Here is a 26,152-nt window from a genome sequence, read left to right as displayed (position 1 = left end):
GGCATTTCCATTCCAAAAAAACTCAGCAATATGGTTTATTTGATACAATCACTACAGTGTCATCTGTGAACAATAGTATCTGGAGGACTTTACCATCGTCAGGAAACCCCTGTTCCATTTGGATGCTGCCTATGCATGTTTGCTTAGAAATCCCCCTGTGGGTGCATTTCTGGGTACTTGTATAGATAGGTGTGTTTCTACATTGTGTGCATTTTTGTCAGTGAATGAATCATATGCACATGTTGTCACCTATTTCCAATAAAATATAAGCTCCTTGAAGGCAGAAACTATTGTTTTGGTCTTTTTAACCACAACATCCAATTCATGTCTAGCACATAGGAGGTGTTTAATAAATGACAAATGAATAATGTTTATATGCCTGTCTAATGATGTGTGGATCAGGATATATAATCGTATATAACTTGTCTGTATGTTCCTATGTACATGGACATTTTTTGTCTTTATATGTGAGGCATTCAAGTATAGCAATCAAAGTACTGGCTAGGGTAGAGGGGTCAGAATTCCTAGAATCTAGCTGTAGTCGATTCACTAGAGAAGTCATTAACTCTCTCTTTGCCTCAGTTTCTTTAGGGAATTCAACAGGTCTTACTCCTGTTTCCTTTAAACATCCTCCCAGAACCTTCTTAAAGGAAGCAGATCCAGCATGCTTGGATGCTCTCATCACTCCTTCAGGTCTTCCCTTCAGCATCTCTGGGGTTAAACAAGCCTTTACTTTATACCTATTGTGGAGAAGATTTTGGGGGGGGGATTTCTTTTTTTATTTTTTTTATTATAGCTTTTTATTTACAAGATATATGCATGGGTAATTTTTCATCATTGACAGTTGCAAAACCTTTTGTTCCAACTTTTCCCCTCCTTCCCCCCATCCTCTCCCCCAGATGACAGGTAGACCAATATATGTTAAATATGTTAAAGTATATGTTAAATACAATATATGTATACATGTCCATACAGCATTTTGCTCCACAAAAAGAATCAAACTTTGAAATAGTGTACAATTAGCCTATGAAGGAAATCAAAAATGCAGGCAGACAAAAATAGAGGGATTGGGAATTCTATGTAGTATTTTACACATTTCCCAGAGTTCTTTCACTGAGTATAGCTGATTCAATTCATTACTGTTCTATTGGAGCTGATTTGTTTCATCTCATTGTTGAAAAGGGCCATCTCCATCAGAATTGATCATCATATAGTGTTGTTGTTAAAGTATATAATGATCTTCTAATCCTGCTCATTTCACTCATCATCAGTTCATGTAAGTCTCTCCAGGCCTTTCTGAAATCCTCCTGCTGGTCACTTCTTACCGAACAATAATATTCTATAATATTCATATACCACAATTTATTCAGCCATTCTCCAGTTGATGGGCATCCACTCAGTTTCCAGTTTCTGGCCACTACAAAAAGAGCTGCCACAAACATTCGTGCACATACAGGTCCCTTGCCCTTCTTTATGATCTCTTTGGGATATAAGCCCAGTAGTAACACTATTGGATCAAAAGGTATGCACAGTTTGGTAACTTTTTGAACATAGTTCCAAATCACTTGGAGAAGATTTTTTTAAAAGCTTGACACATGACCTCTGCTGTCCAAGAGCTACTAATCAGGTGAAAGGGAAATATGACAGAAACCCATGAAGCAGAGAACAGAATCAATGAGTCTTGAATTGGAAAGGGCTCTCAGAAGCCTAGCCCACACATACTGGAATAAAAATCTTTTCTATGGAATATGGGATAGCATATACTCAAGGTGGAACTCCATTCATCGCTAAAAACCTGCAGCAACTTTTTTTTGTAATGGCAAGGAGTTGGAAATTGAGTGGGCGCCGATAAGTTAGGGAATGGTTGAATAAGTTGAGATGTAATTGAATATTATTGTTCTATAAGAAATGGTAAGCAGATTTATTTCAGAAAAGCCTAGAAACATTTACATGAACTGATGTTGAGTTAAGTAAGCAGTATCAAGAAAAGATTGTATACAGCAATAAGATTATGTGATGATCAACTGAGATGGACTTGCTCTTCTCAGAAATGTGGGGATTTAAGATAATTCCAATAGACTAGGAATAGAAAATACCATCCATATTCAGAGAGAGAATTATGGAGACCAAATGTGGATCAAAGCAGAGTATTTTTACTTTTGTTTGTTTGCTTTTTCTTTCTCTTGTTTTTTTTCCCTTTTAGTCTTATTTTTCTTATACAACATGACAAATATGGAAATATATTTAAAAGAACTGTTCATGCTTAACCTATATTAGATTGCTTGCTATCTTGGAGAGGAGGAGATAAGGAAGGGAGAGAGAAAATTTTGGAACACAAAATCTTACAAAAATGAATGTTGAAAATTATCTTTATATGTATTTGGAAAATAAAATACTATTGAAAGGGAAAAAAGACTTGCAGTAATAGGAAAAAAAACAGTACCTTCAAAGTAGCCCATGTCACTTTTAAACAGTTTTAGCTGTTTCTGAAGATGATTTTTCTTCATTGGCGGAGTGGGAAATGTGGAGAACATCAGAAAAACACCCTCATGTTGTTCCCACCCGTTGGTCCCATTGGCCAAGCAGAATTGAGCTACAGCAATAAAAGACAACACCTCCACAGACTTTACCAGGCAATGGGTAATAAAAGCCAAGTGAGTGGGACTGAATGTACGTTCTGTGTATTCGGTGGAAAGAGAAATGCTTGCAGTCCCGGGAGTGATTGGGAGATTCTCCCTAGAAGAATTACTGTTTTTCTACCCCAAAGCAAACCATCTTCTCCATGATGGGCATCCTAATCATTTCCATCCTAGGTGGAAATGAGTTTTCTTGATCAACTCTGGCTTGCCCTTTTTGGGGGTTTCTAATTCATATAAGTTAAAGAAATGTTAAAATAATAAAAGCATGAAAATTGAAACAAGTTACAAGTTTGAATTCTGATACTCACTAGCTTGTATGATCTTGGGAAAATATCACTTCTCAAAGCTTCAGTCACCTCTTCTGTGAAATTTTTATTAAAGGCAATAATAATAATGATATCATGTATTATCTGCTTCAATCCTCAGAACAACCTTGCAAGATAGGTACTACCACTATCTGCATTTCATTCCCAGATCAGAAAAGAAAAATCTAATTTTCCCAGAATTGCATCACAGAGCTCAATAAGTGCCTGAGGTAAAATTTGAACTCAGGTTTTCTTGACTCTATATCTAGCACTCTGCATATTATGCAGCCTAACTGCCTCCTAAATTTAATAATGATGATACTATGTATATCTTAGGACTACATAAATATGAATTATTATTACTATTTTGCATTGTAGTTATTTGTATATAGTTTGCATTCTCTTCACTAGATAAGTTTCTTGAGGGCAGGTATCTTTTATTATTGATTATTGTATCCCCCACACCGCACATCAAAACTCAAATAAAATTTTGCTCCTATTGAATTGGACTTTCCTTCCAATAGTGTGGATTGACACATATATACATACATATACATACATATGGATATTTACATATACGTGTATATATGTATATATGTATGTATATGTATAGATACAAAGATATAGATAGATACACATATGTATCTGACCATTCTGTGGAACGCTTTCCCACATCCTCTCATAGGTTATCCACAAAAAGATCCACCCAATGTGCCCAAGACCTTTCTTATTTTCTATTGACATCATCAGGGTCATGGTAAAACCCTTTGTCCCCTATCATCCCTTACCTTCTCTATGCAACCTGCCCATTTTCTTTCTCTATCATACTGATATGCTCCTTGATACTGATAGAGCTCCCTGGTGCTCTTCTCAACTCCTGTTCTTCAATATTACTCTTGGTCATGTGTTTCTTCCTGTCCATGAGTACCATATTTCTCTTCATTGTCTTCTGGAATGGTAGCCATTTTTCATTCTTCAAAACTGTTGAGTTCCATACTTGTCGACTTTATAACATTGCTAGAATATTGTAATTTTAAAAATTGGGACATTATAGGAGAATTCTGGGGCCACTAAAGGAACTTTACAATTCCCTGAAAGCCTGTTCTCCTATTATATACTTTTGGAGCCAACTCAAAGTACATTAATACTTTGCATGTGTCCAGTATAGATTGTCCATCCAATTGTATATCATCGCCTTGGAAATATTTTTCATTCACTTGTTGATTCTTTTTACCATGTGGATAAATGTTCAAATCCATGTCTTTTGCTTGATTATGGATATTGTCCCAGAAGATTGTGCAATATGCCAAAAGTTAATTTAACAAGCATAACTATACACTGTACCATGTGGAAAAGCTCATCATCCATGGGGAGTTCTTCTTCAACACAGGTACCTTATTGAAGCTCCCCCATCACTTCAGTTAACCCCCTTTTATATTTCACTTGACATTTATTCTCAGAGGGTTGTTTAATAAAGTCTCCAGTGATGTTTTGGAACTAACCCATGTTGGCTGCAGTGAGAACCAATTGATAAATTTTTGATGGGAGTATTTGCACTTCAGAAATCAGCAGATGCTACAAATCACAATTTGATTTATTGTTTTGTTGATTATCTAGACTTTTTAAAATGTTAATAATTCAGGTTAAGCTGAAAATACATGGATATATTTTTTTCAGAAAGTCGAGAAGTTAGCTGTAAAAACATTTATCAGCACAAATTGTTATATCTTTCAAAGAACCTCAAATTATTCTGATATGTGGATAGGAGGGGGGGCCACTAGATGACACAAAAAAGTGCCAGGCTTGGAGCCAGGAAGATTTAGCTTCTGAAGTCCAAATCTAGTCTCAAACCCTTACTAGATGTGTGACCCTGGGTAAGTCACTTAACTCTGTTTGCCTCAATTTCCTCATCTGTAAATTGAGCCAGAGAAATAAATATCAAGTCATTCCAGTATTCCAAGAAAATGCCAAATGGGGTCATGAAGAGTTACATACAAGTGAACAATAACAATGTGGATAAAAGATAATTTTTGAAAGAATTTTTTAAGTAGCATTTTACTCTGCTAAAAAAAATTAATTATCAATTAACTCACCATGATCTTATACTCTTTATATCTTTCGGTCAATTGTATAATAGAGAAAATGTAGTACGCTTTGAAACATAGCTTGTAATATCTTCAAGGGAATAGAAAACGAAAGAAAAGGAGGGAGGGAAGAAAATAGGAAGGAAGGAAAGAAAGAAGGAATGGAGGGAGGGAGGAAAAGAGGGAGGGAGAAAAGAAGGGAGGGAAAAAGGAAAGTAGAGATAGTTGCCATCTAGGGAAGGAGGTGGAGGAAGGAGGAGAAAATCTGAAGGGAGGAAGGAAGGGGGAAGGGAGGGAGGAAGGAAGGGAAGAAGGAAAGGGGAAGGGAGGAAGGGAGGGAGGGAAGGGAGGAAGAAGGGAGGAAACAAGTATTTTTTAAGCACCTACTATATATCAGGCATTGTTCTAGGCACTTTATTAATATTATCTCATTTGATCTTTACAACCCTGAGTGGCAAGTGCTATTATTATTCTCATTTTACAGCTGAGGAAACTGAGGCAGTGAGGTGAAAAGATTTGCCCAAGATCACATAGCTAGTAAGTGTCTCAGGCCAGATTTGAATTCACATCTTGATGACTCCAAGTCCATTACTCTTCACTGAACCACCTAATTACCTCCAAAAATTCTATGAAACCACAGATTCAGTAATCAGGAGGATGATTTTAGAAAGGCCTGGAGAGACTTACATGAACTCATGCTAAATAAAATGAGCAGAACCAGGAGATCAGTGTACATGACAACATCAATATTATATAACGATCAATTCTGAGGAACGTGGCTGTTTCCAACAATGAGATGATTCAGGTCAGTTCCAATGATCTTGTGATGAAGAGAGCCATCTACACCCAGAGAGAGGACTGTGGGAACTGAATGTGGATCATACATATCATTCTCACTCTATTTGATGTTGTTCATTTGCATTTTGTTTTCCTACTTGTTTACTTTCTTTTTTTGATCTGATTTCTCTTTCGCAGCAAGAGAATTGTATATTTATACATACTGAATTTAACATATATTTTAACATGTTTAACATATATTGAATTGCTTGCCATCTAGGGGAGGAGGTGGAGGAAGAAGGAGAAAATCTGAAAAATAAGTCTATACGAGGGACAATGTTGTTAAATCATCCGTGCATATGTTTTGAAAACAAAAAGCTTTAAAAATTAAATTTTCAAAAAAGAAATCACAGATTCAGACAAAAAGAAGATACAAAGAACTATGCTAGATATTAGTGATACAAAGACAAAAAATAAATCATTTTCTTCCCTCAAGAAGATTACATTCTACTCCAGCAGGGTTCCTTTACTTTTTATATCCAAAACCACTTTAAGCAGTGTCTAACGAAGCTTATGGAGTCCTTCTCAGAATAAAGTTTTTAAATCATTGAAGAAAATATTGAATTGAGGTTCAAAGTTACTAAAAACAAAAACGATAATTTTTCTCATTTTTATGGAATGTAGGTGAAAGACCCTTAACTATAAGAACATTCCAGGGACGCAGCTAAATAAATACAATTTTCACTTAGAAAGTTCTAAATAGAAAGCAATTTCAGGAGGGAGAGATGTAGTAAGTAGGGGAAGAGGTAGCATTTGAACCATATTTCAAAGGAAGCTGAGGATTCTAAGAGGCAGAGAAGAGGGGGAAACTCAGTCCAGACATGAAGCAGCAACCCATACAAATGTACAAAAACAGGAGAGAATGTGTTGTGTGTGAGAAACAAGAAGTAGCTATGCACACATACAAACAACACCCTCTCAAACCTTCAGCCCTTTCTCTATCTTATTCCTTTCCTGTGTCTACTGGGGTCCTAAGACATGTGGAGAAAATATGAAACATCAAAGACAAACTACAAAAGGTGCTGGAAATGCTTCAGAGAGCTGCAGCCAAAAGCATCTATATTTCTATTTTGGCATTTATAAGGCACACATTTATGACACACATATGCATGCACAACAAAAACCACTTCTGATTAAATTAAACCCATGTGAGAGTTTCTTGCCGTATTTCAATTATCTCTGTTTAAAGCCATTTGCACAGAATGGAACTGAAAGCCTATAAAATCCTTGTATATCTTGCCAGGTATTTAATGCATCTTTAACTAACAGTAAAACTCATATTGCATGGCCTACATTACAATTTTGTAATTGATTTGTCTCCAGTTAGCAGCTTTTCCATCCCACGGGGTACAGGAGTGCAGAAGAGGGAAGATGGCATCTATCTCAAGTGGTTTGATATGGGAAGATCTTGATAGTTCAGGGACTGAAACAGAGGGGGTACTTTAAAAATTCTGGTTAATTGATGATTGATTGATCTTTTGCTTCTCATATTTCCAACTGCCTCAAAACTTAAAGGTTTTTACCTAAAGGTAAAAGGTGTGAATGAGTTTATGCTGAAGTTCAGACCTATTCCCTCAGCCATGGCCTGTCTATTGATCAGCATAACTGGAAGATGCCGAGGTATCTAATGTGACTACTGCGGACTGAGACAGAATCTAATCAAAGAACTTGTTTGAGTGTTTCATATATAAAGCATGTAGATTTGGGAGGATTAGCTGAAGGAATAGGGAATTGTCAGCCCAGGTGAGAAAAGACTCATGACAGTTATGATGGCTATAACAGGGAGTGTGCTGGAACTAGCTTGAGCAGGCTCTGAGATCCAAGGAGGGAAGGAAAGAAGGAAGAGAGGGAGGGAGGGAGGCAAGGAGGGAGGGAAGGAGGACAGAAGGGAGGGAGGACGGAAGGGAGGAAGGAAGGAAGGGAGGACGGAAGGAAGGAAGGGAGGGAGGAAAGAAGGAAGGGAGGGAGGAAGGAAGGAAGGAAGGAAGGAAGGAAGGAAGGAAGGAAGGAAGAAAAAGTTGAGGGACTATGGGAAGTAAACGTATAAACTGTCAGATTGGTAAATATGTTGGTTAATTTTGCTTACCTGCTTTTTTCTCCTTTTTTTCATTCTTTCTTAGAAGGGATAACTCACAAGGGAAGTAGAAGGAAGAGGGATAGCATAGTCAAAAATGAAGGTGATGTAAAAAAACAATGTCAAGAAAATCTTAAAATTAAAATCTAAAATTTAAAAATATTTTCTAGAATTGCATCAGGATTAAAAATCTAGCTCCCTGCCTCTACTGTGCAAACTTGCTTCTTTTCACCATTTTTTTAATTCAACATAAAAACATTTTTAACATTCCTTTTTTAAAAAAAGCTCCGAGTTCTGAATTTTCTCATTCCCTTTCCTTTCCCCTCCCTGAAATGGCAAGCAGTTTTATGTAGGTTATACAAGTGCAGTCATGCAAAACATTTCCATATTAATCATGTTGTGTCTTTCCTATTTTGAAAATCAGGATATTTGCCCATCCCTGATCCTATAGTATTTTGCTTTTGTTTTCTGCAATTTTAAAAGGAATAAGGATACTGGTCCATCAATCCCATCTGCTATTTCTTTCAGGATCTTGAAATGCAATCCATCCAAGCCTGGAGATCTGAACTTATCCTGAGCAGCGAGGTGCTCCGTTTCTCCCTACTTATTTTAGCTATCAGCTCTCTATTAGCCATTTGTCCTTTCTGGTCTAAAAGTCACTGTCTTTGGCAGAGAAAAGAGAGATGAAATGAAAAGAGAGCAGCTCTGTCTTTTCTCTGTCATTAATCATCGCAGTATGCACCCTGAACAGCTTTTTGCTCTCTACCCCAATACAGCAGAGCTTTAAGAAAAAGGGAAAGAAAAAAAAAAACCTGCATTAACCTGAACTTATTATGAGTTCAGCTCTCCTAGCGATCACTATTCTTAAAAGACTTTTGCATTCATTCTCAGTGACGTCCTCTTGCTTCCATCTTTTGCAAGATAGCATAGTATTAAGAATTTCTGTTATTCAGTCATGACCCCATGTAGCACACAAATACCGTCCATGAGGTTTTCCTGGTAAAGATACAAGAATGATTTGTCATTTCCTTCTCCAGTGGATTAAGACAGAGATTAAGTGACTTGCCCAGGATCACACAGCTAATATGTGTCTGAGACCAGATTTGAACTCATGTCTTCCTTATTCCAAGCCCAGAACTCTATCCACTGAGCCACCCGGCTGCCTCCAATATTAAAAATAGCTAGCAACAAACGACACTTTAAGGTTTCCAGTGTGCTTCACATTCATTATTCCATTTCATCCTCACAAAAACCTTAAAATATAGGTGCTAATATGTCCTCATTTTATGATGGAAGCATTTTAGGGGGAAACATTTAGTTTCACATCTTTATTTTACAAATGGGGAAACTGAAGCTGAGGATTAAGTGTCCTACCCAGAGTTACATAGCTAGTAATTATCTAAGGCTGTGTTTGAACCCTCATTTCAGATTCCAAGTCCAGTGTTCTAAGTAAATGGAATGGTGGAACTAGAGTTCAGGGAAACATAAGGTTAAATCTTTTCCCCAATCTCCAGACATTTACCATGTGACTCTAAGTAAGTCACTGAGCCTCGGTTTCCTCATCTTACAAATGAGAATGAAAGGGATAGTGCTTCTCTTACAGGATTAGTAAAATCAAATGAGATATCTGCAACTTTAAAACTCTCTAAATACGAGTTATTACTATTATTTTAAGGGAGAGGGACTACCCTTGCTCTTCAATATAAGGAAGACCTACATGAGAAAACTCTACCAATGAAGCACTTTCTGTGCAACTTATAGCATTATGAAGAGTAGTCTAAGGCACAGAGAGGTTGGACAACTTGACAGACCTCACACAACTAGCAAGTATCAGAGGCATTCAGGTCTTCTTGGTTCTGTTGTGAGCATTTATATTATGATTATAACTTATTTATTATATTAGCAAATATATTAAAATAGGATTATAATAAAAATGTATAATATAAAAATACAAAGACAAATTTTCCTCATCACACTTTCACTCCCTTTCTTCAGTTTTGCTCTTCTCCATCCTACTATCCTGAATTCTGAACACCTCAAGACATATAGATACCTCCAGATCTCCCTCCTTCCATAATAACACTCCCAGATTTCTTCTCTTCTGCCTCCAAATGCAGCAATTGAGGATCTTGGCTCGCCATAATGGCAGCAGGGGCACCTTAGTGAGAAGTACAGAGGAGCTCACTAAGAACTTTCTCTTCTTTTTTTTTTAATTTAATAGCCTTTATTTACAGGATATATGCATGAGTAACTTTATAGCATTAACAATTGCCAAACCTCTTGTTCCAATTTTTCACCTCTTACCCCCCCCACCCCCTCCCCTAGATGGCAGGATGACCAGTAGATGTTAAATATATTAAAATATAAATTAGATACACAATAAGTATACATGATCAAAACGTTATTTTGCTGTACAAAAAGAATCAGACTCTGAAATATTGTACAATTAGCTTGTGAAGGAAATCAAAAATGCAGGTGGGCATAAATATAGGGATTGGGAATTCAATGTAATGGTTTTTAGTCATCTCCCAGAGTTCTTTCTCTGGGCATAGTTGGTTCAGTTCATTACTGCTCCATTGGAAATGATTTGGTTTATCTCGTTGCTGAGGATGGCCAGGTCCATCAGAACTGGTCATCATATAGTATTGTTGTTGAAGTATATAATGATCTCCTGGTCCTGCTCATTTCACTCAGCATCAGTTCGTGTAAGTCTCTCCAGGCCTTAAAAAAAGAGAATTGTTTGAACTGAGACAAGATATTTTTGCCATCCTAGTCACTTAGAAGAAAGCTAAGGTTTTTTCAAGCATTCAGGACTGTCACATAAAAACCTAATTATATTTGTACTGCTAAGTCTAAGAACTAAAAAAAAAAAAAAAAAAAAAAAAAAAAAAAAAAAAAAAAAAAAAAAGATTCTCTTCGTGCTCTGTGCTTCTGTGTCAGGGTTCATTCCCTCAGTCCCATCAGTAATTGCTATGGTTCCCCACCTCTAAGACAATTTATTAGCTGGCGTGTGATTGCTTACTGGCGTTTGGAAAGATGCTGATTAGCGAGCAGGTGTGCACAGGCTGGATTTCTTCTCTTTCACTGGGACTGGTTGGAAAAACACTCACTCACCACATCATGGGGGTAATTCAACTTGCCAATTACCTGAGAAAATTTAGCTCCCTCTCTCTTGAAACAACTTTGCTTGTTAGTGAGAGTTTGGAAGAGAGATGGGGCTGGCATTAGCAAAATGGGAAGCTGACATTAGAGCCTGGTAGAGGGAAAAGAACAGAAACCTGAAAAGCAGCAGGTTCCTGTGGGTGCCAGAGAGAAGCAAAGAAAGCTCCACCGGTGAGAAAAAAAGCCACTTAACATAAGTTGGTTGACAGGTAGAGCTCTTCCAGTTTAATTTCCCTAAGTGACTCTTTAAAAGGGTAAAAGCCATTAGAAGTCATGACAATAAACCAAATTCTTTCCATAGTTCAAAGCTTTGTTCAAGGTCACCGCTTTCAGAAAGCCATTCACCCATCCACCCCCAGCTCCTTCTACTTTCACTGTTTCCTTCTACTGATCTCCTGCGGAGCTTGTCATGCCCTGAATGGCAATGTTGTCAAGGGTTTGATTAAGCAGTAGAATTGTGGAATCGCAGATTTAGAGCTAGAAGAAATCTTTTAGCTAGAATCATGGGATCACAGATTTAGAAGTCAAATATCAAAAGATCTAATTTGCCCCATTTGTTTTACAGGAGAGGAAACTAGAATTTAGAGAGATTCTCATGGGCAGTAACAAGAGCCAGATTCAAACTTATGACCTCGAACTCCAAACCCAGGCTTCTTTGCAAAATACCAAGATTGTGTATAGTTCTGTTTGAAGTGTGTTCAAGTATTTTCCCAATCCATGGGACAAAAGTGGAAACCAACACACACACACACACAGATTGGTGGAGTTGCAAACTGATCCAACCATTCTGGAGAGTAATTTGGAACTATACCCAACAGTTGATCCAACAGTGTCACTACTGGATCTGTATCCCAAAGAAATCATATAAAAGTGAAAAGGACCCATATGTATAAAAATATTTATAGAAATTATTTTTGTGGTGGCAAAGAACTGAAAATTGAGAGGATGCCCAGCAATTGGGGAATGCTTGAACAAATTGTGGGGTATGAGCATAATGGAATACTATTGTTCTATTTTTTTTTAAATGATGATGATCAGGTGGATTTCAGAAAATCCTTGAATAACTTACATGAACTGATGCTAAATGAAGTGAGCAGAATCAGAAGAACATTGTTCACAATAACAGCTAAATTGTGTCATGAATAACTGCAATGGACTTGGCTCTTCTCATCAATACAATGATCCAAGATAATTCCAAAAGATTCATGCTGGAAAATGCCATCCATATCTAGAAAATAGTTGGAAAAACTATGGAGTCTGAATGCAGAACAAAGCATACAGTGCCCTATTTTTTAAATTTGTTTATTTTTCTTTCTTGTATTTTTTTCCTTTTGTTCTGATTCTTCTTTCACAATGTGATTAATATGGAAATAGATTGAACATGAAGATCTTGATTATATACATGATTATACATGTATAAGCTATATCAGATTGCTTACTATTTTAGGGATAGGGGAAGGAAAGGAGAGAGAGAAGAATTTGGAACTCAAAATCTTACAAAAGTCAATATTGAAAACTATCTTTACATGCAGTTGGAAAAAGGCAAAATATTATTAAGTGCAAAAAAAAGTTACCCCTCCTTTCTCTTCCCAGTAACAGCCTAGCAAGACATACAATCATAAATAGTTCATCATCTCCTAAGGCAACACTTTGAGGGGTTTTTGTTAGCAAGTTGTTCTACAAGAAATATTTATTACTGTTCCAGTCTCCTGAGTTTGTGAAGATAGTTTCATATAATGTGGCATAATAAACATTGGAAAGAATTTATTATAAAATTTATATTCTTGCACATTTTGCAAATGAATCCCACTTTAGTAGATTTTCTTTTGAGGGGGGAATAAAATTATTAAAACATGCTTATTTTAAAAGATCTAGGGTACCCTCCACACAGAAGGAATACAGATTGTGGAAATTAACTGATTGTTGTTGTGTTTTGATATTTTTCCATTTCTGTTATATTTGGAAAATAAGTAAATGTGATATCAAAGAAATAAATAAATACTTTCCCAAACATCATAGCATTAGTCATAGAGTTGGGCACAAAATAGGGGCTCAATAACAACTATTTTTATTATTGTTAATTCTCCTTCCCCTCCTTTCATATAGATGGTTTAGTGTAAAGTGCAAACATGTCTAACATATAAAAATGGGAAACATTAATCTGTACTTAAGTACCCCTGCTGAGCCGATTTTGACTTAGTTTTAAAATGTAATATTATCTATTTTATTTTATTGAATATTTCACAAGAATATTTTAATTTGTTGGGTAGTGCAATTGATACCAATGGTGTTATGAATAGAGCACTTGGAACCAAGACCCTAATTCCAATCCTGTTTCAGTTGGTCAGCTAATAAGCATTGATTAAGTGCCTACTATGTGACGGGGATACAAAAGAAAAAGAACCTCTCTTCTTAAGAAGTTTCTTCTATCGGGGCGGCAACACACAAAAAGCAATGCACAAACAAGATGTAGGCATAATAAATACAAGGAAAATGACCTCAATATATGAAAAAAGATTTGGGGGGGGTCTTACTGTACTATAATCTCAAAATGAGCCCTCATAGATGTGTAAGTAAGCCTTTTACTCTCCCCTAATTAACTCATCACATAAACCATTTTCTCTTTTTTCCTCAAACCACCTATATTTCCTATTCTCTCTTCTCTCTAAGCAGACCACCTCATACCTGACAATAATAATAATAATAATAGTTACAATTTATATAACACATATTATGTACCAGCACTGTGATAAACAAATCACAAATATTATTCCATTTAACAAAGAAAATTAAAGCCATCCATCAAGAGCTCCCTCCTCTTCCCACATCTCTACCTCAAATCCTCTCAATCTCATCCCCAACTTTCTCCTCTTTTATTCAGTTAGGGAGTGATAATTCCCCCTAGGCAGACCAGTCTCTCTATGTAAACTTTAATCCCATTTATTCAGTTCTCTGTAAATTTGGCCCTTGTAGCATTCTCTCTTTTTTATAATCTTCAGTTTTTCCTTATTAACGGGTTCCTCCCCTAGCATCTAGTTCAATGCAATTAATTCCTAATGTGAATTCCTAATAAATGGTCAACCAGCTTTTGATAAGTGCTCATCTAGCCTTTGCTTGACGACTCCTGTAAGGAAGAATCTCCTGCCAACTGAAGCAGTCTTTTCTATTTTTGAATAGTTCCAATTAGTAGGAAGTGTTTTCTTCTATCAAACCTAAATTTGCCTCTTTGTAATTCCAGCAATCACACCTTGCTCTCCATAAATCTACTCACTTTCCTTTTTAATACTTTCTGAGTAAAAATACTGTTTTAAGACAATTATGATGTTCCCCTGGGCATCTCTTCTCCAGGCTATCATTATTCATATTCCATGAACTTATGGCCCTTTCCCTTCCTTAGAAAGAGTCCTTTGAGCTCTCATTATTATTATCCTTCCAAAACTATAGTGCCCAGAAATACTCCAGAATTGGTTTGACTAAAATAGAATATAGCAAATCCATCACCTCCTTAATCCAGGAAGTTAGTCCCAATGCAATTCAAGGACATATTACTTACTTTGGCTGACTCACAGTAAGCTTGCAGTCCACTAATACCCTCAATTAGATAAACTACTGTCTTGTAAGATTTAGCCCCTTGTTTTATCTTGTCAAAATTTCTTTGGATCCTGACTCAGTCTCCAGCGTGTTAGTTATCTCTCCCAGCTTTGTGTCATCTGCAAATTCAATGAGCATGACATCTATGTCTAAAGACAAGAATCAAGTCATTGATCCATAAAGTTTGGACTAGTTGAGTAAATCAATCAAACCATCCCACTCCATTTTAAGGCAATAACTTAATTTGTTGAGAATGTCTCAATCAATCAAAGACTTTAGAGTCTGAAGTATCCTTGATCAACTAGAGTTACATCATATACAAAGTATGTTTGGGTTAGCTGAGAACAGTTATTCATCATCAACAGATAATGACTATAAAATACCAAAGTAATTGGTAAGACAAGTAAGTATAAAGAAAAGATCATTCCTGCTAAGTTACTGAGAAGAAATCCACTGTGGGAAATAGAATTGTAGTTTCAGTGTCAGTTTCAGTCTCCTTGTTACCCTTGACCAGAAGAGGATCTCATGGATTTTGGGAGATCTAGATCATTCGCCATCTTCCCATAACCATCCTAGGAAGCCAAGAATGGACTGGACACAGATTTAAAGCTCTAAAAAAAGTCAGAAAGAAATACACTGTATGTAAGGAGAACAAAACAAGGATTCCACAGAAAGGCCTTCCAGGAGCTGTTACCCTTTTGTCACATGTGTTCTTTAAATAGTAATCATTTTTTTAACATTGTACTAATGTAAAAGTATATCAAAGATTTGGGGATGGATGGAGAATTGTTTTATATGAATCGTTCTTACTCTAAAATCTTGGTAAATATCCTTTTTATAACAACTTTTTATTTTCAAAATACATGCAAAGATAGTTTTCAACATTCACCCTTGCAAAATCTTGTGTTCCAAAATTTTCTCTCTCCCTTCCTATCATTCCTCTCCCCTAGACAACAGGTAATCCAATATATGTTAAACATGTGCAGTTCTCTATATATATTTCCATAATTATCATGCTACACAAGAAAAATCAGATCCAAAAGGAAAAAATGAGGAAGGAAAAAAAGCAAGCAAACAACAACAAAAAAGGTGAAAATACAATGTTGTGATACACATTCAGTCTTCATAGTTCTCTTTCTGGGTGCAGATGGCCCTCTCTATTGTAATTCTATTGGAACTGGCCTGAATACCTCATTGTTGAAAAGCATCTAGTCCATCACACTTGATCATCACATAATCTTCTTGCTGCTGTGTACAATATTCTCTTGGTTCTGCTCACTTCACTGAGTATCAGTTCATGTAAGTCTCTCCAGGTCTTTCTGAAATCATTGTGCTGGTTGTTTCTTATAGAACAATAATATTCCATAACATTCATATACCACAACTTATTCAGCCATCCCCCAACTGATGGGCATCCACTTAGTTTCCAGTTCCCTGCCACTTACAAAGAGGTCTGCTACAAACATTTTTGCACAATGTGGGTCCTTTTTCCTTTTTATGATTTTTTTGGGATATTAGCCCAGTACAGACACTGTTGGATCCATAGTTTGATAGTCCTTTGGGCATAGTTCCAAATTGCTCTCCAGAATGGTTGTAACCATTATGGAAATACTTACAGAAGAATTGCACATGTTTAACATATTGGATTACTGCTTAGGGGAAGAGAGGTTGGAGGAAAGGAAAAAATGGAACACAAAGTTTTGCAAAGGGAAATATTAAAAATTATCCATGCATATGCTTTGAAAATAAAAGATTTAATCAAAAAATTTTAAAATAAAAATTGTCAGAATAGTTGTATCAGTTCACAATTCCACCAACATGTGTTAATATCCCCTCCAATATTTATCTTTATTTTTTCCTGTCATTTTAGCCAATCTTAGATGTATGTAGTGGTACCTCAAAGTTGCCTTAATTTGCGGTAAATATCCTTTCTTTAAAAAAAAAAAACAAATTAATTGAGTATGGCTAACTAAATGACATCAGTGATAGTCAATAAGTGGGAAGCAATAGGTAGGGGCTCATGGGCTGTATCACTAGAAATACAATGCCACCAAACCTTACAAAATTCTTCTAGGGCCCTAAAGGGACATCATGACCATGCTCTGGGAAACTGAACTCATAAATGCAAATGAGAATTGGAAGTCTCTTCAGAACATTCAGAAGATAAAAATGTTAAACACTGCAGAGCTAAGCAGCCAGAGGCACATCATCATAAACTCTCTTCTTAATTATCATAAAATGATTAGTGACTATTCTTTGAGTCTTGTCATTCAACCAGTTCCATATCTAGTTAATTGTGCTAACTTTCATCTCACCATCTTTTCCACGAGAAAGGATGAGATATTTTATTAAACATTTTCCAAAGCTCCAGGTTAAAAATCTCTACAATAATCCTTCTTAATCATTTTTTGTCCTGAACTCCTTTTGTCACTCTGATAAAACCTGTAGGCCACTTTTTAGAATCATGTACATTTTAAAATGTATTTTTAAAGTATATTTGAATACAAGAACCTATCAAATTGAAATTATTATAAAAAAATTAAAAACACAAGTTCACAGATCCTTAGTAAAGAATCCATGTCTCTGAGATCCCCTTTGTTTATCTGTTTATTGGAGAATCATTGATACCGTAAACTTCCAGATGAGGAAAATCCATCTACCAATACAGATTGACACCTACTCCAGAACTCGTGATGGAGAATTAGAGAATTACTAAATCATTGAGAGACTAGATGATTTGCTCTGACCATGTGTCAGAGGCAGGAATTGACTGCAGGTTTTCTTGGCTTTCAGGACAATTCTCCATATTTTACACTACGGCATCTCTTCAGATAGTTAAGAAACCTTTTCAAAAAAGGAAATGAGGTGAGTTGACATAACCTGTTCTTGTTGGCTCTTTGTGACCATTGATTCCTTTTCTGGATGTTTACCAACCATCTCTTTCATGAGCCATCCTAGAATTTGGCCAAGAATCGGCATCAAGTTGACTGACCAAGTTGATTTTCAGATGTTATGTAGTTTCTTGTTGTGAAAATAGAGACATTTACCTATCCCCAGTACTGGCATACCTCTCCTGTTCTCCACAGCTTTTCAAATATCACTTCAATGGTTTATTCGTCAGTCACATCTGTCGATTCTTTCTGTACCCAAGAATATAGTTTATCAAGACTAAGCGATCATTCTCCTTGGCAGAGAACGCAAGCAATCTTGGAATTGAACATCACTGCCTTCTTTAAAATGTCAGTTTTCATCATCCTACTTACCCTGAATATCAGTTCTGCCATTTCTTGATCCTCTTTCCCCAAATACAACTTTTTTAACGTCCTTTGTTGTTGGAGGTGATATAAGCATGTTTGTATATAGTAGGGAAGCAGCCAGGAGGCAGAGATTTAAGATAATTAATAGTCTGTAAGACAGAAGGTTAATTTGCCAGAGGAGAGAAGATAGAAAGGGATTGCTTGAGAGGGGCTAGCCTTGGTAAGGAGTAAAGTCATTTACTTCATCATGCGAGATGTGGATGAAGGAGGAGATAATGGAATAAAGCATCTGAGTATTGGGAGATGAGGAAGGAGAGAGAGAAGGAGAGAGCTCAGAGAAAATAGCTTCAATTTTCCAGTAAAATATAGCTGAGAGAATGAAGGGCAAGGCATGAGTGATGAGAAACTTCAGGAGAGATGAAAAGATTTGGAAGAACTACTGTGGAGAGTAGGAGCGCAAGCTGATAAGGGGAAGTAAAGCCATTTACTTGAAAGCAGTGAGAGACCATTAAGGTTGTATAACATCAGTTTGTTGTGGATCCCCACCCCCAAAAAAGGCAGATAGATGGCATAGTAGATAGTGATAAGCCTGATGTCAGGAAAACTCATCTTCCTGAGTTCAAATCTGGCTTCAGAATCTTACTAGCTATGTGACCTCTCTCTGGCAAGTCTTAGTTTGTCCTAATTTCTTATAAGAAAAATGAATTGGAGAAGAAAATTGCAAATTACTCCAGTATCTTTGCTATGAAAAACTCAAACAGAGTCACAAAAGAATTGGAACAAGTGAAACAACTGAATAACAACAACAATAAAAATGACTTTTGTTGGAGGCAAACCCAAGATGATGGAGTACAGACAGGAACTCAACTGAATCATACCAAATTTCCCTCCAAACAATTTTAAAATGGCACCTCAAGTCAAATTCTGAAGCAGCAAAGTCTACAAAAGGTCAGGTAAAACAATTTTCTTCCCCAAGATAGTATAGAAGGCTGGCAGCAGATCCCACCAGAGTGATGCAGAGTGCAGTCCAGACCCTACTACGGCAATGCTGGCATCAACAATAGCAACTTCAGAAGGTCTCAGCCCACAGATGGAAGATCCCTTGCAAGTACTGGATTCTGGACCTTTATATATTGCACAGACACAATTCTGGGTCACAGTTCAAGGGCAAATAAGGATATGAACACTTGTGGCTGCAGAAGAACAGAGAATGTGGTCGTAGTTTCAAGTCCAAGAGGAGCACCAGCACTTCTGGGTACAGAGGGAAAGATTCCTTTCTATATAAAGATCAGAGAATAAGCCAGAAGAGCAGAGACCACACTTCTCCTTAGACCATACCACATTATAAGCAGCAAACCCTTACCAACCCTAAAACTACCTCTGAAAAGAGTAACATGAAAAACCTGAATCTTGAGACAATGTCCCCTCCATTCCCGGAGAAGAATCGAACTTTATCTAAAATTAAAAGGAAGAAATGGACTGAGAAAGTGAGAAAACAAATTTTAAAAAGAACCTGACCATAAGAAGTTACTGTGGTGACAAAAAAGACCTAACACAAACTCAGAAGAAAGCAACAATGTCAAAATGACTACAAGCAAAGCCTCAAAGGAGATTCTGTGAACTGAACACAAGCCCGGCAAGATTTCCTGGGAGATCTGAAAAAAGAATTTTAAAAAATCAAATAATAGAGACAGAAAAAAATGGGAGAGAATTCAAAGTGATACAAGAAAATTGTGAAAAGAGAGTCAACAGCTTGGTTTTTTAAAAAGGCACAAAAAATAACTGAAGAAAAAAATACTTTAAAAACAGAATGAGCCAAATTGTAAAAAGAGGTACAAAAGCTCCCTGAAAAAAATAATTCCTTGAAAATTAGAATTGTCCAAATGGAAGCTAATAATTCCATGAGATATCAAGAATCAATTTTTAAAAGGTCAAAAGAATGAAAAAATAAAAGAAAATGTGAAATATTTCATCAGAAAATAACTGACCTGGAAAACAAGATCAAGAAGAGAGAATTTAAGAATTATTGGAGTATCTGAAAGTCATGATTCAAAAAAAAGTCTACACATCATCCTTCAAGAAATTTATTCGAACCAGACAGTAAAATTTAAATTTAAATAATCTACCAATCACCTCCTGAAAGAAATCCCAAAATGAAAATTTCCAGAAATATTACAGCCAAATTTCAGAGCTCCTACTCAAGAAAAAAATATTTCAAGCAGTCAGGAAACAATTACAGAACATGAGCCACAGTCAAGACACACAAGATTCAACAACTTCCACATTAAAAGATCCGAGGGCTCGGAATGATATTTCAGAAAGCAAAAAAGCTGGGATTACAATCAAGAGTAACCTACCCAGAAAAACTGACTATAATCCTTCAGGGTAAAATCGATATTTAATAAAATAGAAGACTTTCAAGTTTTTCTGATGAAAAGACCAAAGCTGAATAGGAAATTTTACTTTAAAATGCAAGACTCAAAAGTAAAAATACAGAAAAGCAGAAATATTAAGTGCATCCTTTTTCTACAATAATGCAATAAAAATTACATCAAATAAAGAACCATGGAAATTTATAGTCAAAACAAATCAGAAACTAAATAATCTAATCCTAAAAAGAACTAATAACAGAAAATATAAATGATTTCTTAGAGAATGACAACTATGTGACAACATCCTAAAATTTATGGAATGTTGCCAAAACAGTACCTAAGGTGAATTCATATTTTTAAGTACTTATATTAATAAAATAGAGAAAGAACAGATTGATAAATTGAGCATACAGGTTTTAAAAACTAGAAAAAGAACGAATTAAAAGTCCTCAATTAAAACCAAATTGGAAATACTAAAAACCAAAGAAGAGATTAATAAAATTGAAAGAAAACCATTGAACTAATCAATGAAAGTGGAAGCTGGATTTTTTAAAATAAAATAGATAAACTATTGATTAATTTGATTTTTAAAAAAAGAAAGAAGACAGCCAGATTATCAGTATCAAAATTGAAAAGGGTAAATTCACCACCACCCCCCATGAAGATGTAATTAAAGCAATTATTGGAAGCTATTTGTGCCCAATTATTTGACAATCTAGCAATCCAAGTGAAATGGATGAATATTTATAAAAATATAAATTTCCCACAAACAGAAGAAATGGAATATTTTAATAATCCTAGAAATAAGAAATGGGAGAACATTATGGGACATTAGATGGATAATTTTGATTACATTCAATTAAAGAATTTTTTTGTAAAAACAAATGCAGCCAAAATTAGCAGGAAGATAGGAAACTGGGCAAGGAAGAGAGTATTTTACAAATTTCTCTGATAAAGGCCTAATTTCTCAAATATATAGAGAATTGAATCAAATTTACAAGAATGCCAGTCATTTATCAATTGATACATGGTCCAATGATGTATACAGGCAGAGGGACACTCTGGAGAATTATACTTGAAACAAGGTGTTAACTCAGTGGAATTGATGAGATAATGATTCTCTAGTTCACATATATACTAAGTACTTAGTATGGTGATGTAATAGTTCTCTAGTTCACAGATATTCAGTATTCTGTAATGATGTAATTGTACTAAGGCATATAAGGGCTGAGAAGGACTGGAAATGAGACATTCCATCTTTGACCATCCTCCTGGTGGTTCTCCTGTCTCCTTCACTCCTCCACTGAGATCAAGGCTGGTCCCGAGGTCCTCCAGAAAGCTAGCCCGAACATTACAGTTTTTAAATAAAGAAATCAAAGCTATATATAGACATATAAGGAAGTGTTCTAAATCACTATTGATTAGAGAAATGTAAATCAAAACAAATCTGACCTATCAAATTGACTAATATGAAAAAAAGGAAAATGAAAAATACTGAAGGGGATGTAGGAAAATTGTGATATTAATGGACTGTTGGTAGAGTTCTAAACTGATCCAAACATTCTGAAGAACAATTTGAAACTATGTCCAAAGGAATATAAAATTGTGCATATTCTTTGATCCAGAAATACCACTGCTAGAGCTGCATCTCAAAGAGTTCTGAGGAAAAGGTCCTATAGGTACAAGACTGTTTACAGCAGATCTTTTGGTGGTAGTATTGGAATTGGAAGAATTAGAAACTGAAGGGATTCTCATCAGTTGGGGAATGACTGAATAAGTTGTGGCATATAATTGTGATGGAATATTATTGTGCTATTAAAAAATGATGAGCAGGATGTTTCCAGGAAAACCTAAGTTTCCATAAACTAATGCGAAATTAAGTGAGCAGAACCAAGAAAACACTGTATACAGTGACAGCAAGAGTGTATGATGACCAACAGGGAATGAATAATATTCTCAGTAATACTATGATTTAAGACAATTCCAAAGGACTTATTAAAAATGCCATTGATCTCTAGAAAAAGAACTGATGGAATCTGAATACAGATCAAAACATACTTTTAAAACTTTCTTTTTCTTGTTTTTTTTTCTGTTTTCTTTTGTACCATGGCTAATATGAAAACGTTTTTCATGACTTCACCTTTATAATAATCTACATCAAATTGTTTGCCAACTCAAAGAGGTAGGAGGGAAGGAAGCAAAGGAAAGAATTTGAAACTCAAAATTCTAAAAACCAAATGTTAAATTTTTTCCATTCAGTTGAAAATAAAATTAATGAGAGATAAAAAAATTGATCTGAAACTTTTTAATGTCTTTTGTTTTAATGTTCTTCACTTTCCTTGACAGCTTCAGTTCATTCTTAGCTTCACCACACCTGACACCATTCTCCTAGGACCATGTTTTTGTAATCATTGTCTGCTACATGTCCTTGCTCCCATTTCTGTGCATGTTATTTTATTTTAATCTAAATTAGATTATTAGTTCTCTATACAAATATATAGACATATCTCCTGACAACTCCAGTTTTTCTTCCTTATCAGAATTTTTTCCATTTTGTCTAAATAATTTTATTTTTTCAATGTTAATTGTCCTCCTGAGCTGACTTCCTTAGTCTTTCTCCTTTCTCTGAATACTTACAAATCTGTTCTTTCAAGATCTAGGATGAATGCCTGACTGTGTTCCATCTTTTTTTTCTTTATCACAAATTCCAGGAGGAAAGGGTCTCTTCCCCTCTAATTATTAATATCAGCAACCGGTTTTTCTCTAATGATGAAAAACAGATCCAGAATAGAAGTTCTGACTTATCCACTTTTTGAAGTATGAAATGACCCTTAAAGCAAAGTTTGACAGTAAAACAGACAGCCATATGGAGTAAAAAGTGGAATGGACAGACACTCATAGGCTATCTAATCACAACCCCTCACTGCAAATGAAACCAAGAGAGACAAATTGAATGACGTGTCCATGTTCTGATTCCAAGTCTACTACTCTATTCACTGTGCCATGAATCCCCTTATGAATGGAATCCCAGGATCCTTTTCAGCTTTAAGAACCATCAATGTCCACAAAACAGGGATAAAGTGGAGCAAGAGCTTTAACCCTGCGCATTGTCTGCAAATGACAAATTGCTCCGGATAGATAAGTAGGAAATTAATTAATGATCCACAATCCCTTCAATAGCACACCTTTTGTCCAAATTTTGCATCTTAATGACCGTAAATAACAATAGCTAGCATTTATACAGTTCTTTAAGGCACTATATACTCATTTGAGTCTCACAACAAATCCTAGAGATAGATGCTCTCATTAGCACTTAGAAATATGTTTTGTTTTGTTATATAATGTTATATACTATTATAGTATGTAATATAGATGAAGAAACTGAAGCAATCAGTGGTTCAATGAGTTGCCCAGACTCCTCAAACAGCTTGCAAGTGTCTGAGGTCAGATTTAAATTCAAATCTACTTTACTTGGGGTCCAGTGCTCTGCCCACTGCTCCAACCAGATCTCTGTAAGCCAAAGGGAATGTTCATCGATGGCACCAAAGCATGTCGAAGGAAGAACGAGCCAAAGCATTGCCCATCACTCCTCCTGTCTCCATGCTTTTATCCTTCCCAGAGCAGATTCTTCTCCAGCTGAAAGTCACAACAGGCTGAGCTAAACAGGGATGCTCCCGGCTAGAATGTCAATCCACTTTCTGCATGGAACCACTTCCTCCTTCTCTAGAATTCCTTATCTCTGCTCACATGGATTGCATGCTAATGGGCTTAATCAGTGGAAATAAAGGCATGATCATGGTAATGAACCAGCAGGCAGGGACTGATAGCAGGGAGCTGGCTCAGCTTCCTCCTTTTCTCCCAGGAGCTGCTAACAAGCCAGTCCCATCAGCATGAAAGGGTGGCTAAGAGATGAGGGAGCACTTAGACTGCTCCCCAAGGGGAAAGAAAAGTTTTCTCTGCTTATAGATAGCCACATTAAGGAGTCAGACTCTAGCCGAGATCAGCACCTGGGGGGAAGAGGCTTCAGAACTGCCTCCTATGGTTTTCCAAATGCCACAGTCACCTGCACCTACCTCCCTATCCGGGAAGACACAGCTGCCTGGGGATCTGTTTGCCCCAGAGGGAAGTGGAGAAGCCCAGCGCGGGTAATGATAATGGAACCCCAAGTTCATCCAACTCTCCTGGATGCAGCAGGGGAGGACAAGAAAGGGGCTGGAGAGCAATCAGACACTTAGGGGAATATGCAAATGATATGTAAAATATGCAGAATTCCTCATTGACATCAGTGTTTTATTTTAGTCCTGTCTTAATTTCCAGCAAGTTGGGAACCTATTCTAATTTGCATGATAGATTAAGAGCTTAACCTTTAAATAAGTAACTCAAACGAGCAATGAAAGGATGCATGCCATGTCTGAGTAGGCTGCCCCAAACTACTGATGATAACTTTCATGTAAGAGAGGGCATAAAAGACATCATTCCTGATGGGCAGAGGCAGGTAGCGGGGAGATAAGAATCCCAATGGGGCAGCACCATCCTGACTGGTGAGGGCAGATCCCTGAACCTGGAGTCAAGAAAACCCGAGTTTGAATTCTTTTTCAGACATTGACTAGCTGTGTAATTCCGGGCTAGTCCTTTAACTCTAATTGCCCCAGGTTCCTCAACTATAAAATAAGGGTGATAATTGCATCTGTCTCTCAGGGTTGTTAAGAAAATCAAATGAGATGATATTGGTAAAGTGCTTAGTGTAGTAGGAGATAGTATAATGCTCATTCTGCTTCCCCCTTCCCTCTTCTCTCTGAAATCTGTTCTCCAGGTCCTAACAGGGTGCTCATCCCTCTACTTTCCAAGTCTAGAACCATAATCAAATCAAATCTATCATTTCTACAAGAACGGGGATGTCAGTCTAACTCCCCTATTCAGTCTAACTCCCCTATTGCCTCATGTTCCAGCCCTAAAACTTTCACAACCAAAGTACACCTTCTTGTTTGTCACTCCCAAAGAATTCCTGTTGTTTTAAGTTTTCATTTATCTAAGACTTTGGGGACACCACCTATAGATTGCCTGTTGTCTCTTTCAATTAGAATATAAGCTCTTGGGGAGTAGGAACTGTCTGCTTTCCTATTTGTAACTTCAGTGGTTAACCTACTTTTCATTAAGTTAGTCATTCATAGGGTCTCCATGGTATTGCTCCCGAGGAGAGCTGATCATATTGCATGAGCCTCCCTCACTTAAATCCAATCCACTTGCTTAGCATAGTAACACCTCCTTGAAATTATGGTCCTCTTCAAGAACAAAGGATAAGTTGTAACCTGTGAGTAATACAAGCTAGCCCATTGGGACACAACTGACCAGTTCCAATTGTCAACATCTTTTCTTCCTTTCTTCCTTCTTTTCCTCCCTTCCTCCCTTCCTTCCTTCTTTCCCTAACCCTTTCTTCCTTCTTTCTTTCCTTTCTTCCTTCCTTCTTTTCTTTCTTCCTTCTTTCCCTAACCCTAACCCTTTCTTCCTTCCTTCCCTCTTTCCTTCCTTCCTTCCTTCCTTTCTTTCTTCCTTCTTTCCCTAACCCTACTCCTAACCCTAACCCTTTCTTCCTTCCTTCCCTCTTTCCTTTCTTCTTTCCTTCTTTCCTTCTCTCCTTCCTTCTTTCCTTTCTTCCTTCTTCCCTCTCTTCCTTTCTTCCTTCCTTCCTTTCTTTTATTCCTTCCTTCCTTCCTTCTGTCTTTTCTTCCTTCATTTCTTCCTTCCTCTTTTCCTTTTCATTTTCTCCCTTTCAGTCACCCTGTTCACTCTCAGATCAATGGAGTGCCATGCACAGGACATTATATCCTTAA

This window comes from Sarcophilus harrisii, chromosome 1, assembly GCF_902635505.1.
Source record: "Sarcophilus harrisii chromosome 1, mSarHar1.11, whole genome shotgun sequence".
Lineage (NCBI taxonomy): Eukaryota > Metazoa > Chordata > Mammalia > Dasyuromorphia > Dasyuridae > Sarcophilus > Sarcophilus harrisii.
Note: the sequence above shows the minus strand (reverse complement) of the source record.